Genomic DNA, 18,220 nt, shown 5'->3' with positions numbered 1-18,220 from the left:
AGGCACAGGTACAAACACCCCCCCCCCCCCCCACCCCTCCATAATCCCACCAACCGCCCGGCTCTCTTGTTGTGTCTGTGTTTCAATGCCGCCGCGCTCCCTGTCTCTGTCACTGCCTCTGTCTCTTATTGTTTTTGCTCTTGTCTACTCTTATATCACTTCCTCGCCTGTTATCTTTTTTCTTTCTTACTTATTTGGCTTTATTTCTCTGGACTGCTATTTTTACCCCACCTGCTCTGCAGCTCACTGGCACCCTCTCCTCGCCCCGAGGCCAGATATTAAAGGATCAATGAGAATCTCTCTTCCATCACCTTCGAGGTACACACCTGCCCACAACAGCACACGCCCTCCCTGACACACACACACACACACACACACACACACACACACAAATGCGGAACCATGTTCTGACAAACAATGGCCCACATGAACCTTGAAAAGCAGCATTAGCTGAGCAGGAAGTGACCTATATGGGAGGTTGTCTGTGTCAACGCTGACACATCATCACACACACTCTCACTGAGTGGGGGAAAGGGTTAACGCTGACAGAGACGTGACTTAGCACAAATACACACACACACACACACACACAAGACGCTGTATGTTTTCTACATTCAGTAAGCAAAGACTGAGGGGCCGCCAGTAGTCAACAAAGGCAGCTTTGTATAGTCTGTGTGTGTGGGTTTGTTCTGTGTGCGTGTATTGTTGTGTGGGCTTGCAAGCGCAGCACGTGTGTGAATCATTATCTCAATGTGTCAGAACTTTGTTGGAATGAGGTTTGTCATGCGTAGCTATCTAACAGCCGTCACTCATAATTGTCTCTCTCCCTCTGTCAGCTAAGCACAGACAAATAGCTGAAACTAATACGTAACAGGATTGCCAAGCCCCGTTTGTATGACTCAGCTGGCGAGTCCTGCGATCATAACGGATACTGTCAGTGACAGGCATCGACATTATTGGCTTGTTCGTCCTATCAGGCAGCTGCTGACAGAGATAGCCTCTGCTGCTCAGAAAGGCCCGTCTGATGCTCGCCATCTTGTTGGAGAACTTTGATTTGCGCTTGGAGCGCACCTCTTCTGCTCTTTTTTTCTTGCTCAATCGCTCCACACTTCACCTCTTTATAGTGTCCAAGAAAAACACAAAGATTTCGTGAAATTCTTGCATGGCCCCCGGTCCAGTGCTATGGTGCCATATTTTTTATTTTTTTTTATTATTCCACGCATTTGTCTTCCGAGTCAAAACCTGGCACCTACAGTTTATTACCCACAATGCAACTCAACTGCCAATACCTCGGGACATCACTTTGTGCAATTTTTGAGACTTATACGTTACTTAATGTCTGACTCTAATGTCATGGATAAGAATGAATTCCGAGCATTGCGGTAAGAACATCTAATCGCAAGTAAAACAGCAACAATAATCTGAAGCTAAAGATTATGCTTTGTAGACAGTCGAAAAATATTCAGCAGTCCACTGAGTGAATTTTCAAGGAGTCTGGCGACTGTGGTATCGTGTTATGTTCCTAGATTCAATGATGAGGCAGTTATAATTTGTTACAGCTCTGATTCAAGCTGCCGAAAGTCTTCTTCTCCACGGTGGTATTAAAAGTAGGGTATATAAGATTGATGGCCACAATCTAAACCTATACTATCATTTATCTATACGGAAGACTCGCTGGTTTTTATGTTGAGAAACATTGAAGATATCATGAAACAAAAACCTAAAATAAGTTGTTAAAAGCGGTTTTGCGTGTACATTCTGAGTGCTTGGATGCAGAGGTAAAACACCTGTTAACACTTAAGAAGTGGCTCAGTGCTGGTGTTGGGAATCGCAGAACAAATGTTATATTATAGAAAGTAACAAAAGTAGCCTGGTATAAATGCGATGAAATGTACCGGAGTACACTTTCTCCTTCAAAGCACCTGAAAATATAAAGTAATGATAAATCTGTCAACAGGCCAAACAAATGAAGAATCTATTGCCTATCAAAGGTAATCTTCCTTACCTGATAATATTCAACATGATTTTTGTGTCACGTGATCAGTGTGGCGCGATCTCATCATTGAAGCTGACCAATCTCCCAAAAAGCTGTGTATGCCTTTAAGATTCACATATACGCTCGTTTTCGGACCTCCTCTTCCTCCCTGTCTGTCTGTCTCTCTCCTACTTATCCAGTTTTTTTTTTTAGGTCTCCCAATCTTTTCTCCATATGTCTCTCTGCCTTTTTTCACCGTGTCCATATGCCATCCTCCCTCTAACTGCACGAGCAGCCATTTTGTGTCATTTCTTGTCACTTTTGCTTCACTTTCACCCCATGTGTCCCTTTTTGTCTGCTACAATCAAACCCTTTCAAGCTTTCCTCAAATTCCCTCGGCCACCCCCGCGTCCTCTCCCTCTTTTTCCATCTGTCTCCTCGTCTCCTCTTCCCTGTCTGTTCTGCTCACCTGCAGCACATAAAAATTCCTCTTTTCTTTCTCCAGAGGATTGTTCAGTCGCTTTGGGATTTACGGCATTCCTCTATGCTTTCTCTCTCTCTTTCTCTCCATATCTGTCTCCCCCCGTTTCTCTCTGTTTTGGCAGCACTACACAGCGTTTCATTCAGATCTTTTCCTTTGTCTTCTTCACACATTTGTATCCCTCTTTAAGCCCCTCTGTGTTTTCTTTCTACATCCTTCCCTGTCCGTATAATAACACACACTAATCCTATACCTGTCGTTTCCATGACCCCACCTTAATTTATGTTTTTACTCAGTAGCACCCGCTGTACCTGCCCCACCTGGCCTCTCCCTCCTGCTGGGCTTCTGCCATGAGCTGAAACATCCCGCCTCCACTTACTTAGCTGGAGGGTGCAGGGTTGGGCTGCAGCTTCTCATCGCCGTTTTTCTTTTTTTGGGTGGAGGGGGGGGCGTTAGTGGAGGTGGAGGAGGTGAAGGGGTGCTCCAGGGCCCGGGGCCTGAATGAGGATGATTTATGAGTTAATCAATTGGTCGTCCGTGTGAGTGAGCAAAACCGCAGAGGTGTGTGAGCTCTTTCATGTCACTGTCTGTGCTTGTTGACTTAGTCCCTTAGGAAAACACCGGGAGCTGTCATTGCCCATGTTGCTCAGCTCCCCGACATGTTTTCAAAAGTAATTAGGGAGAAATGGGGCTTGGTGCTCATTCATCTGATGGTTGAATGGCTTGTATGGGTGGATGTTCGTGTACGGTTGTGTGGGCGTCTCACAGAAGACTTACCTGACCGTGAACAGCAGTGACATGACACATGTGCTGAAGGTACATTTTGGCCTCAGAACACAAATGCAAGCTTCGATTTAGGATGTCAACTTATCAACGTCCATATGGGTAATGTGACAGCAAACAACTTTCCAACATGACTTACACATCCAGCAGACTCAGAGCAACATCCTCCCGGAATGATCGTCCTCACCACTGGTTGAAACTTATAATATCCACAGAAAAAAAATATCTTTGGCTCATTCACTTGATAGATGATGTAAAAGACATTTTCAGATTTACATTTTTAATCACCTTAAACTTCATGTTCAGATTTGTTCCGCGTCACGTTCAATAAAAACGTTTGATGAAATTGTTGCTCAGTTTGTTCTGAAGCTTAGTCAGCAAATCTAAAAATCCACCCGTGACAAGACAAACTGTGTTGACTCTTCATGTTGTTTGTAAAACAGTTCAGACTCGGTGTGATCTTGAAAATCAGGTGTTTCAGCTTCAGAGAAGCAATGTGTGTTTTTCATGCAGTTTTGTGTATCCGCTGTGCTTGTGCTTTTCTTTCTCTTTCTTTTTCTTCTTGCTTGTCTGCCAACGTTTGCATCTAACATATGCTTGTATGTGTATGTGGGGAAAGTGATGAAAAGAGAAAACAGCTACTTTTAAAGGCGAGAGGAAGACTGCGAGAAAGCAGAGCCAGATGACAGACAGATGATGGAGCAGACGTTTGAAGGCATCTAATAAGTCTGATAACTGACATGCATCCTGGCAGAAGCACAGTCGCACAAATTCAAAACAGAGCGGGGAAGCGAAACAGAGCGAGGTAAACACACTCATCCAACACAGGGTATATCTCGGCACCTTTGTTCCCCGAGCCAAGCTATCCTGAGGTGATTCCACCAGTTGTATCCAGGAACTTCCCTCCGCGCATTTGTTTTGCTCAATTTATGACAATCATATTCCTCCCCATCCCTCGTAAAGATTTCATTTATGATTAATGGCTGCAGTTGTGTGTGAGCAAAAAATATTTTTTTTCCTTTTTCTTTTCCCCTAGGCTTTGGGTGGGAGTCAATGAGACGTTTTACATGTTGCTGTGTTGCGGTCTACGTTACATCTTTGACGTGTCACGGTTTGTTAGAGACTAAAACGCCTGTTTTGGACCAGCTGTCGACCCACACCAGGAGGACTTTACAGTGCTTTGTCTCTCTCTCCCTCTCACACACACACACACACACACACACACGCATACACGCACACACACACACACACCTCTATCGGCGACCTGAAAATGGGAGAATGGTGCGAAAGGTAAATAGAAAGCTTTTAAACTGTCTGCGGGTCGCACAAAGACAGGATTATGGAAAAACTACAGACTCCCTCAGACATACACACTCAGTCGCACACTTGTTTTTGTCACTTAGGAAGAGACGTTGACTTACATTCATTCCCTGGAGACCTGCCCTACAATCTCAACTCTATGCCACAACCCACCTTAACCCCAAAAATAACTCTATATTCTATATTTTTGTTATTGTCAACAAATCTAAAAAAAAAAACTATATTGAATTTAACCTTCTAATAACTATTGTCTGTGGAGCCAAATCCGGATATCTTATTCCTCTGTTTCATACACCTCTATTGTCTTAAAAACACGAGGCTCATACAACGGTTTGTGTGATATCTTACAAGAAGTTATTTTGCATTTTTTACGAGTTCTTCTGAGAATGTCCAGCAACACGAGCGATCGGTGCGCCTGGCCCTGCAACGCAAAACCTGTTAGAGCACCAATGTGTATAAGTGTCTGGCTGTAAATTACTCCCCAACAAATGCACCATTTTCTGGCCACTTTTTAAAATATATTCAAGCCTTTTTAAAGAATCAAAGAATACTTTTGTGACCTGTTTTAAGAAAGATTCACATCTTCAGGAACAACCATCAGATTAATTCATTGTTGACTTTTGGTCTTTTCAGGGGATTTGTAGACAAAACCAGAAAACCAGAATATTGCAAGAATTTAACCTAACTTTAACCCAAAACCTGAACTTTAAAATGTAATGGTTTGATTTTTTTTAAAAATATGATTGTCCACAACATGAGTTATTACAGTAAAGAACACAAACACAAAGACATTCATTCGTAGAATAATAGAATTATTCTCACACCTCTGCAATGCCTTATACACACCTGAACAGACACAACACAGACACAACACACTCAGACTCGTATACTCGTTCACAGCTTCCTCTTTTCTTTCTCCTAAAATTCCCACAAACACGAAACCATTTTCTCTTTCCTCTCCCACAGTGCACCATTTCAAAAGCGTAGGAAAAGGCAGAACCAAATATGTTCCCGTTCAAGGCCTGGAAAGTTCACAGTGCATATCTTTTTACGGTCCTCTCAAGAACCCCACGGTAATATAATACTATTTCTTCATTCTGTCACGCTGTCTGAGTTTTCATTTAATTCCTTTTTGGTCTTTCACCATTGGAGCACATTAAGACAAGACTGGACCAAAACAAACAAGACGTGCTTGTGTCTGCCTGGCAGGAGGGACAAGGATGAGCAAGAAAGAAAAGTTTAGAAAAAGAGAGCTGGGATTCAGCTTTTTTTCTCTCTTTCTGACCAGACGGATGAATGAGTCTGAACATTTTTGAATCACATCCTATTTGTGTCACCAGTTTGATGTTTGACAGAGATCTGAACTCTCAAACCTGCAAAACCACCACACCACATTTCCAGAGGAGAGATTCCCACAGTTCTGAGTGTTTCTGTCGGTGCTGGCAGTTTGAATGCAGAAAGCTTTTACATCTTGAATATAAAAGCGAATAATCTCAGAGCTGCCATGCAAGTATTTACTGCTAGGAGCAAGAATATTCAAAGGGCTCCAGAACAAGTTGTTTTGAATAAGTTTGTGCTTTCATGTTCGGTTTGCTTGGTAGACGGAACAAAGATCAGATGCGCTGGTCAGCGCCGCCCTGGGTTCCTCGGCTCTGTGTGACAGTCAAAGCTAATCCCTCGCCAAAGACCTCGGTGGGAGCCCAAATAACGAGCGACTAGAATGAGAGTTTGTGCAACGTGCCCCGGCTTGATTGACACATTGTACAATCAAATCAAAGTGCTGACAGCTGGGACTTATTTCCCACAACTGTTGTGGTTTAGGGACAGAGAACCGAACCAACGGGGAAGCTAAATACAGAGAAACACAGTAAAACAGAGACAGAGCTTGAAATACGGGTGAAGCAATGGGACTTCTTTTTTCCTGGACGTCACATGAGAGTGTTATTTGGAGCTTGGGTGCGATTTGTTTTCTATCAGACTGACAGTTGTTATTTTTGACAGGAAGGGTGACTGAGTAATTTATATTTACCACAGAGATGCACAGTTGTTTCAAAGTCTACAGCAGTTAACAGAGCCACCAAGAAAGGCATTTTATTACAGAGCCTACTTTCAGTTTAACATGAAGTTGTGTTAACAGTTTCAGATGTCCACAAAAATCTGAGTAATGAGCTGAAAGACACTAAAACGCTCCGCAAAGCTGAGGGGAATACACACATAGTTATCAGATCCATTGTTGACATGATCATATTGATTAGAGCAGCTTTAAGGGTCCAGTTGGTTAAAATAAACTAGGTTGTAAATGTACATTAATAAATCGTACAAATGGGGATAAAAGCACACAATTTCAAACAGTCTCTTCTCAAACGGCCTTCCTTGTGTTGCACTCGGAAGTACACATGAAAATGAACGGTTGTACATACATTTGGTTGCTACTGGAAGAGGGATTCCACCTCTGTTGTTTTTCTTGAGGTTTCTCCCTTTTGCCCCGTTAAAGGAGATTTATTTGTGCTGTACATATTATAAAGCCCGTTGAGGTATATTTGTTAGGCTATATAAAACTGACTTTACTTGACTAGTGAAGTAGTTGTATAAAGACTGTAACAGACAGCCTGACAAGCACTTTGTTTGAAGCATACTGAGACCTTTACTCTGACACATATGATTCCAATAAGGGTCAAAGTTTAAAGTTGACTCCATTACTGTTGGTTTGAACCCAGCGATGAGGTCGCAGCTTCCTTAAATCCTGAATTTAGCTGTGCCCTCTTAAGGCTCCTCCAAAGTCACAACATATCTACAAAGAATTATAGATTTTTTTTCTTACAAATTTGGAAAAGAAAGGCAAAGAAAGACGGGAATCCAACTGTGGTTGTTCAGACTGTGAGTAGAGAAACGTGATGAGTGTAAAGAATGTGGAGGGGAAGATTCAGGGTTAAACTCAAAGATCAACAACTGAAAAACATCAACCACGAACATGTATTTCCTTAACCTTCGTGCCTTCTCCCTCTCTAAAGCTCTCGCTGGAGTTTCATTAAAGTATGCTTTTAAGTTAATGCAAGATCTTATCACGCATCTCCACTCAGCTCAGCTCCTCTCTCTGCCTCTCTCGCTTCATTTGTTATCACTTCTAATCTTCTCCTTCCTTCCACTGTTTCCCACTGCCTCGCTCAATCCCCCCCCCCCCCCCCCCCCCGCACACCTTTTTTCTCCCTCCGTTGTTCTCTGCCTGATTTACTCAGCCTGCTTCAAGGCACTCATTATCTACTTGAAGTTATGGAGTTCCTTTAAAGGCAGAAATAGAAGAGGGGTAATACTTGAGGCCTGAGACACTAAGACCTCCACCATTCTCTCCTCCTCCTTCAATCCATCTTTTGTTTTGCCTTTCACTCCCATCCCTCCGACCACAGTTTGTGTTACACTAGTAGCTCTGTCTCTTTCTTCGCTCGCCTTGTACATGTTTTCTTTCCCTGGCTCATCCATCATGTGCTGTCGCCGGCGGTTGTGACGCTGTCGTGTAATTATCTCATATTTATGCGAATATGCTTGTCCTGTACTAGCGCTGCGTTGGTTTTATGCACACTCAGGGTTCCTGTGACTCCATGCTCCTGGCTTGAAAAGCTTCATGTCATAATTCAAGCCAGAAGGAGACCTTTGATTGGCCCACGGGCCCAACGGCACCGCGGGATCTCTTTGATTTCTCACCGCTCTCAGTGGAGGCCGAAGCTTTCAGACAAACAATGAATGTGCTAATTACCTGAAGGCATCGCCTCACAGGGCACAAATGCACCATAAGCAATTTGCAGGATACAATTTATTATTGGTCTTTCAGTACTGTGCAAACATACAGTTTCAATTTGAGGAGGCACAGTGGGAGTCTAACCCCTAACCACAGCACCGCTGGTGCCATGCTCTGCCCATTGAGCTTCAGAGCAGGAGCGTGCACGGAACCAGCAGGGAGGTTAATCACGGCCTACACCGAATGCCCCGAGGGGCCAAATGCCTCTCGAAAGCAAAGCCCGGGCCACGTTCAACCTGGACTCCATTTTCACATCTTCTTTCAATTCTGACCAAAGTTGTATTTGCTTATAATAAATCTCTGTACATCTTTCTTCCCAGCATGCCTGGCTTTTCGCTCCAAAAAAACAACCTCAAAAGCTTCCAGGACCTGCTTGATCTCTAATAATGGATAATAAAAACGTTTTTAAGTCAAACGATTTCTATTCTCTTCACTTTTTGTAGATGGAAATATAATGCAGCTAGTGTGGACATTTTATTCAAAAGAGAATAAACCCGTTTTTGGAGACGTCTGTGGAAACTACTACAACTAAAGCTTCAAGCCTTAGTTTCTCTTTGCAGCTGACTGACAGCTTATGAACAACATTGCTTTGAGACACACGGTCAACATCAGTGGTGCTCTACTGACTGCATCATGTCCTTAGCCCTGTATATGTAGCTTCATAGTTAGCCTGATTCCCATTACTTTTTGTTATTCAAACACCTGTTTAGTGCCATTGTCAAGTGTTGTGTTTGTCCCATATAAAGCATGGGAGGAGTCTTAGCTGTCTCTCTTTCATGTGGTGATGGAAGAATGTACAGCACCAGATTGCCCTGTAACCTCAGCACTCACACATGATAAACTGTGATTTGTATCACAACCCTGAGGTTACATTTGATCACACCAAATAAATAGCTTAAATTACCTAACTATCTTTAGTTGTATTTAGTTTGTTAGCAGGTGAAACAAGATATAAACCAGATATATATATAGCTACTTTCAAATTTACTGAATTGACTGTAATGGCGCTAAGATTGTATTGTACTTAGGTGTAGCTGACAGTGACGGACGCTTTGCAGCCATGTTGACAGCTGTTTGTTGACACTTGTAGTCATTTTTTTCCAAGATCGAGATTCACATTTTTCACAGTCACTTATGGTCTATACATGACATGAACGTCGGCCACGCCAGCCGGTTAACTTCCTGTGAGGCTGTCGGAGACAAAGAGATGCTGAACTATAGTGCACCTACACAGAGACTGCGCTGATCATATTACCAGTACCGCCATTGCTAAAGATTCACCCTCAATGACGAACAACAATGTAGAAGGCTCAATCACACCACAATATAAATAAAACTTAAATTTCTTCTTTGTGATAATTACAATTTTGAGTCAAAACAAGGATGACTAATGTCATTGAGAGAGAGAAGACATTTTAAATGAATGGAATCTAAATGAATGAAAATGAACTTAAATTTCAGTTCAACTTCAAAAACCTGTTTAAAGTTATCTGTTCTTCATGCAGTTTTGATGTGACCTTGCCCGTTATTGTCTAAATAAATAAATGTCAGGTGTGCATTAGCGTGTTGAAAACACATACTCTTAGGAGTGCTTTTTGGTAAATCCCTTAATCATACAGGAGTGACGGGCTGCACCCACATGTGGAAGATGTATGTAGCTCTGCAGTAAAGCAACTGATGAGAATCAGTGCAGTGAAGAATGATGGGAAAACGTGTTCCAAGTTGGATATGGCAAGAGTTATATGGCTTTAGGACTGAGAAGAAGTAGAAAAGCCTCCAAGTTACTGGGGGGAATAAAAGCTGGAACCAAGGCAATGTGTCAAAAAGATGTATTCATGCTTTGTTTTCTTTTTTTGTTTGAGGAGAGCACTGGATTGCATTAAGGAGAAAGCTCCTGCTCCAAATCTCACCAGAGGGTAAATAACCTCACTGGGAAACTGTTTTGTTTCAGCCCACAGAACAGTTTCCTAAATGATTGGCCAGTAGTTAAAGAGGTTAAATAGAACTTTCTTGTAAAAAGTAGCCCCATGCTGTTTTTATAGGCCTCTGTTGCCCTCCTGTGGCGAGCAGTGAGCGTTACTATAGCGGTCGGTGACTATCCGGGAGTGTGTTTGACCACCTGCGTGTAGTTTTAAGCTGAGAAAGATTATGTGTTATGGTCTTCAGCTAATGGAATCACAGGATTAGATATGTTTTATGTTTCAGGTACCGTGAGACTCCTTGCCAAACCGCCAACCGTCTTCACATTCATGAAAATTAAGACCACATTGAGTTTAAGAGTGCGTATGTGTGCTTTCACTGATTGCTGTCTGGACCTTATTTAAGTAGAAACAGATTGAAGAATGATAATTAGGTCTAATAAGATGGAATTTCCATATGTCAAACAGCAGCCGCATCATAGGGCTGCCTTTAAAGGGGCTTCAGGTCAATTGGAACCACACACACTCATACCCAGACGCACACATGGGCACAGAAAGTCGTGTGAGACCTGTGATAATTCTAGTTCGAAATATAGTACGACATTTTGGGAAAATGGTGCTCATTTGCTTTATTGTCCAAAGTTAGATGAGAAGATTGACACCACTCTCGTGTCTTTTGGGTAAATATGCCACAGCCAGTAGCCGGTTAGCTTAGCCTAGTGCAAAAACAAGGCAAGGGGAAACAGTTAGCCTAGCTCTAATCTGCCTACCGTCACACCAGGAAGTCACTGCACCTGGCCAAGAAATAGTCCGACACTTAACTCTCTCTCAAGCCCAAACCAAATCGTTTTTACTCCTTGGTTTTTGTACAGATTTAACAACAGTGTGTTTAATGAGCTTTAGAGGTGTTTTTGTAACCTTCAGATGGAGCCAGGCTAGCTGTTTTCCCTAGTCGTTATGCTAAGCTAATCTAACAGGCTGCTGACTGTGGCCTCGTACTTAGTACTCATACTTACTTTGTATGGCAGCATATCCAGCAGTTCAGGAATTTGTCATTTTAAATCTTTGGTTTTGGTACAGATTAACAAACAAGACATAACATGTTCATTAGAGAGCTTTAGAGATGTTCAGACAATCCCAGGCTAAAAATCTCCACTTGCTGCCAGAAAGTATGCTAAGCTAAGCTACCTGCCCGCTTCATATATCTTTACATTTTACATACAGGTATAAAAATGGTACCAATCTTGTCTTAAACTCAGCAAGAAAGGAATACCGGTAAGCGTTTTTCCAAAAATGTTGACTATTATAATATTCCATTGGTTACCCCATTTTCTCACGCTGAGATTGAATACGTGGGAGTCAGAGAAAATAGTAATATGCCTCTTTTTAAAAATGTTATTGCCAAGTCTTGGTCCTCAAGTCTTTCACAAAAGTGGCAGCTGCTGTCTGATTTGGAGCAGACCTGACACATCTGAGAAACATTGGCCTTGAGACCATTGACTAGAGAAAAGCACACTGGTTTGAGAACCATTCCACATCAAGATCAAACACAGTCCCTCCACGTATCCAGAAGGCTGTCAGTCGGAAAATTCTTCCAAAGTTATTCGAAAAGCTCCAGGGTTCCACTGAATCCCAGCCAACTACATGACGTACAAGTGGAGAAACTGAGGGACAGTTGTTAATCTTCCAAGAAGAGACAGTCCTGTCAAAATCTCTCTAAGAGCAATGTGTAGAAATAATACAAGAATTCAAAAACAATACATCATGCAGGGAACTGCAGGATCCTTTTCGTTCTTGGACTTGGTCAGCGTTCATGAGCCCACCATCAAAAAGAAGCTGGAGGAAAAAAGAGATTCATGGCAGGGTACCAAGACAGAAAACCACTGCTCACTGGGAAGAAAAATGAATGCTTGTCTGAAGTTTGCCAAAAACCACCTTGGTGATCCTTAATAGTGAAAACCTTTGGCAAACACACATAAAGCAGGCTTCATAACACAATCCCTGTGGTTTATGGAAGAAACACAATCCATCCATCCATCCACCCCCCCTCTCTCTGTGTATATATATATATATATATATATATATATATATATAAGTAAAGTAAAGTAAAATGGTGTAAAAATACAAAACAGTTTGCAATAAATGTTAACTACACTAAAGTAGAACAACATCAGCAACAAGACCCCCTCTGTTGAAACCAACCCTCTGCAGTCAAACAAGTGATTATCAATTATAAATACAGTCAACTGTGCCTTCATCACTGTAGCCTCGCAAGAATTAAGCAGAGAACAGACAAAACTCAGACAATTAAACAGAAATGAACAAGAGCAGAATCAGTCGAATCGGCCTCTCTGGTCACACTGAGCCCCTCAAATTCAAAACGTTCTGATCTGAATGAGGCTCTACCATCACATCAGGGATTAACGGTGTCAAACAACACAAAGTCCTCACACATCTCACTGACGTTCATCAGTGAATTGAAGAAACACCAGCATGCTAGCATTTAGCATGTTAGCCTGACAGACTGTACATGTCACAGGACCACCATGGGCGTGTCACTCGGTGTGCTCGTTGGGGTTTGCATTAAATCATTAAAAAGATAGATGCAGTGTTTGTTTGTTTTTCTGACTACGTTGAGGTGCAAGGCCTAAAGCTAATTGTGACCACGCCCTTTATTTTGTGGACTCAACAAGAGCACAATCATTCATGAGGTATGATTTCCAGAGTGCCACCTCTCCGGACATGGATACCTCTGGAGCTCCGCCCTCCTGCAGCCGCAGACACACCTGCAGCTTCTTCTCTGCTGCAGCTGCTCATTTATCTCCTGTCTTCTGTTCCATTCTCACAGTTTATTTGGACCTTTTCAAAATATGGATGCGACTCGAAACGTAACGAGGTGTACTTGCGATGAATAGTAGTCTACATAAGTAAAAGTAAAATTACCATTTAAAAAGACAAAACCAGAAAAAGCTTAAAAATTGCCTACAAGTACACAAAAACGTAGTAAAAACAGTAAATTAAATTTGTTTGGCACATCTGGTGCTAATAATGCTTCTCTTTCGCTCTTCACTTGAAGTAAAAAAATGAATGCAGCATTTAAAGATTTACTAATAAGAGTTAATAGTTTTACTTCAGAGAAAAGTGACACTTGATGTAGTCGTTTACAACGTTTCACCCGTGCTTTTCCTGCTACAAGTCGAAAATGTCTGCTGTGAAAACGGCCTGTTGTACACACTGAAATGTTGGAAACGAAAACAACTCTTCATGCTCCCAAACCACAAACGTCTCTTGGGTTGAATCAGTTCTGACTTTAAGAGTGAGAGGAATGCTCACTGTGAGACGGAGAAAGTATTTGGCTGCAAGGGTTATTTCTAAATGTGATAAATATTTTTAGAGTTTATGGGGTCTTTTAGTTCCCATATAGCTGCCCATCAGAAACAATTGACACACAAGAGAAAAAAGACATTTGTGTGAAGGAGTTTGATGTTTATTATATTTCCTTCAGTATTACGCTTTTCAGAGGATGAAAGAGATTGCCGCAGTGACCCTTTTTGTCATATTATATCATCTTGCATGTAGAGAGAATCTGGTCTGAAAGTTAGCACACAATAAGAATGACACGTGCAGTGATGTGAGGAACTGATTATGTTTTGGCATATAAGTCACTTTCTTTATGTCGCCTCTTCACAGCAATTTCATCGTCTGTTTGGGTTTCAGATGCACATTTTTCTGCACTCTATCAACATCTTCTTGCACACGTGATTTATCCCCCTTCTGTAACTCCTCTTTTTTTTTTAAACAATAAATTACTGTTATGCAAAGCAGATTATTTTCTCAGATGGGTTTATTTATTTGTACGTATTTGAGCAATCATTTGCAACACTTGGCCATCTAAATGTCAGTTATTTAAAAACTTAGAAGAGCTCCCTACAGAGGAGCAGTCACGCAATGTAAGTTCACCTATGAATCAGTCCAAACACGCTCTCTGTGCAGTCCATCTCACTCCATTCAGAGTCATTCATGGGCGTCACATGTGCTCATCATCAGACTCTACTGTTTGTCCAAAGTTTGCCAGTCGCTCATGGTGATAAAACAATTTATTCAATCCTTCGCACTGAGACAATGTTTGGAGACGAATCAAAGAGTGTTTCCATGTCTGTGCATGCTGACGACCAGTCTGTTGCCGTAAATTAGTGGCTTTGATGCCACTAATTTACGGCCACTTTATGCTGCATGTGTTCATCCAACTATTTGAGAGGAAAATCAACTAAGTTAATGCTACATGGATGTATAGAGACGATTCATTAATGCATTTTTGATTGACTGATTGCCTTGTGTTTATTCCTAATATGTCTGTTAACTAAATAATTACACACACCACCACACAGGTGCTGTGTTACCTGAGCTTTTACCTCCCTGTGATGCAGGCGATAAAGAAAACAATATCACGACCACTAAAACGTCACTATATTTTCACGAGAGCGTCCATAAATATTACTAAAACAATGTCAATACAACCAAAACTTTAAAAATGGTACATTAACGTTTATATTGAATCGTTGCAAGGTGAAAATAAAAGGTGCTTGGATCAAACTTTAGGCTCCTCCACGAGGACCTGCATGAAATATAATTTGTGTGCATGGTTGACACACTATCATCCTTCTCTGTGGCTGTTGCCTGAATCCCTCGCCAGCACTGCAGCCTGTCCAGCAGGTGGAGCCCTCTATCAGGAGTCCAACATTTGGATTCTTTGTCAATTTTCTTCTGCTGTGTGATGAAAACCAAAATAGGTGTCTGATTTAGAAAAATAGGTTTATAATGAAAACGAAAACTGCGCACTTGCAAACATCTATAAACTTTATTATTGGATTCAAGTGTAGTAAGCTCTTAGATACACTATCAAACGTATACGTAATTATAAAAGTTTAGTTAATTATGTGTTCAATGATCATGTTTTGATACACAACAAATTATACAAACATACAAACAAAGGAATGACAAATCAGGCAAATGACAGTGTGCAGCAATCAGTTTTGGCACTTACAACCAGAAGAGGAAATATACAACAAGCTCCATACCTGCACAATATGTGACATCGCAGTAAAGCGTCGACAATGACTGTACTACTTGAATCAACAATCTCTCTGACCACAGACTGTCGGAAAACATGGACTGCCGTGATGTTTTGAAACCTGGATTTTGGATTTGCCGCCAAGTTTGTCGTTAGTGGAATCTGACAAGCCAGATTTGGGTAAAAGCTGAGAATCCTGTATAAATAAAAGTTCCATCGCTGTTGAGTGTGCACACAAGCTGCTTCTCTACACTGATGAAAAAATATCAAACTTGATCTACTTTTTAAGTAAATGAAGGCAACATTATGCAAATTATCATTATGTAGATCAAGCAAGACTATAGTCTTTGTATAAACTACCACATTTTCTGTACGTACAAACAAATTGCAAGTTAGGTCAACTTAATTTGAATATATAGATCAAACAAAACTAGCATTTCACAATGACTTTAAGTCATATTTCTCATATTTTTGAGAAACCACGCAACCAGTTTCAATAGAGATATTTCTAACAATGAGATAATAACCACTCTCACTATTTCAGCACTGCAGGGGACAAGAAATCTGGTTCCAATCATATCATGATTCTAAATGAATATGTATAGGCCTGAGGACAGGGTGTGATTCACCATCATGAACTAGCTCAAAGGTTTACCAAATCCTAAAAGAGCCATGGCTGATGTGGTTCAACGCGACCCACAACACTCATGGTGTCCCCCAATTATATTTGAAAAGAGTAGATATAACACCATCATTGTTTGTTGTGTGCGTTTGGCTGGGATTGTGTAAAAGAATTGTGAAAGGAAACAAGCACAAAATGTGCTTTGAAAAATGCAGATTAACTAAAAAAAATATTTTCATGTAAAGATACAAACTTTTTTATTGTTAATATCACAGATTTAATTATGCTACTTTACATTTACTCAGATTCATTTTCTTTTCAGTAAATAAGCCCTAAATAAAGACGCACATCAAAAGAAGGATACTACTGAGACAATATCTTGTGGGGGCAACAAAAGTATTGATTTGCTATTTCAAGAGGAAACCTTGCACTTGTTCATTAGATCTCTCTGGAGCTAGAGATGTTTTGAAGACAACAGGAAGCATTCAGTGGTAATGTATTGATGACGCAATTTGCATGGAACATATTTCAAAACTGCTAAAAATATATTGGGAAATCTCTATATTGTCGTCACTGACTTCTCAACTTTCACTAGTTAATGCACTCGTAATAACCCTGAGCAATTAGTATGACTTCTATTGTCTTAAGCTTTCAGCCATAATGACATGAAATACCGTGGAGTTGTTCCTGCATCGTACACACTCATCACTCAGCCACATATTTCTATCAGGCGTCCCCACTGTGAGGTGAGTGCAGTGTGACATAGTCAACCTGAGTATAAATTGACCTGACTTTTACTTGCTCACATGAACATTGCAGTTTGGAGGTGGGGTTAAAGGTGACATTTACAGGTGTCCGCAGCTGGAGAGAGCTCACACAAATTCCAACGGGATTATTTTATTAACAAATTGGGGCCCAGAGTCCGATTTCTCCCTGCAGCTGTAACAAATGTCTCATGACCAACTGTAGAGCTGCGACTGTCAGGAACCGCACATTTCTGTATGTTTGAAATGGAAAATTGGCCACTTCCCTGCAGAGCCCAGCAGGGTGCAGATTTTCCTTTGTGACGGGAGCACCGTTGGAACGAATGAATAAGCAGGACTAATGCTTTGTATCGGAACCTGAATTACTAGAAAATGATTAGAGCTCAGTTGCCGGTCCGAGAAATTAAAGATGGAAGCTGAGCGTTTTGTTCTTACAGGAAAGTTAAGCGGAAGACCCTCTTTTCCCTGTTTCCCTTTGAAGGAAATCATTTTCAGATATTTTGTGATTTGTTACCAAAGGCCTCAATCATTTTTGTCTCTAACGAGTGTTTGAAATGGGAGTCAGGTATCTTGGAGGCCATGAGACCCATGCAGTAACACCCTCATAAATCTGAGGGTCTCCATGCAATGCACAGTCACCAGACTTCAACGTCGGCTTCCCCATTAAAAATAAAGGCTTCTGACATGTGACAAAACTCTATTGTCACTCTATTGTACTCTATTATATTGTATAAGTGAGTCATCTCTATAAAAATCTCAAGTTTAAAGGTACCCTGTTTAGTTTTTGACCTATAGTAGCACAATGGAGCATGTTTTTATGAGTGGAACCCATTTTATTTGTTTTTGTATATACACCTGAGGACAAAACATATTCCTGCCAAAGCTTTATAATAATAATACTGGTAACTTTTCAAAACAAGGTTACAAAGAGATTTAAAAAAAAATAGATGGGTGAGGTAAAAGAGCAACTTCTAATACAAAATGACAACATAAAAGAGCATGGCATCACCAGATAAAATATAAAGGAAGATCAAAGTGATTGAGCGAAAGGCCCACTGTGCCTGCTGCAAACTTCCTCTGATCAACAGGTATCATGATGAATGAAAAAATGCAGCAATGCTCCAACAAACAGTGAAGAAGAAGACTGCTTGCAAGAAATCATCGACGTAAACAATGGTGATCGATGTTAACCAACAAAATATCTAATATACAAACATTTGTTGAGGGAAGGAAATGTGTTTTTCACACCTCAAGGACACAAACGATACGCTTTGGTGCTTAACAGTGAATGAAATGATAAAACTCTAAATTGCTGCTTTGAATTTTAAGTTTTTAGTCGAGTATTTCTGCTGACAACTGCCTGCTGAAGGCCACAATAACATATAGGCAAACTCCACAATAAATAAATACATTTACAGTAAAGAGTTTGGGCACATATACAAGATTGCATGAGAATAAAACGAATCATTGTTGCCATGTCAGATCTTTGTTT

This window comes from Pholis gunnellus, assembly GCF_910591455.1.
Source record: "Pholis gunnellus genome assembly, chromosome: 10".
Taxonomy (NCBI): domain Eukaryota; kingdom Metazoa; phylum Chordata; class Actinopteri; order Perciformes; family Pholidae; genus Pholis; species Pholis gunnellus.
This window is presented reverse-complemented; position numbering follows the sequence as displayed.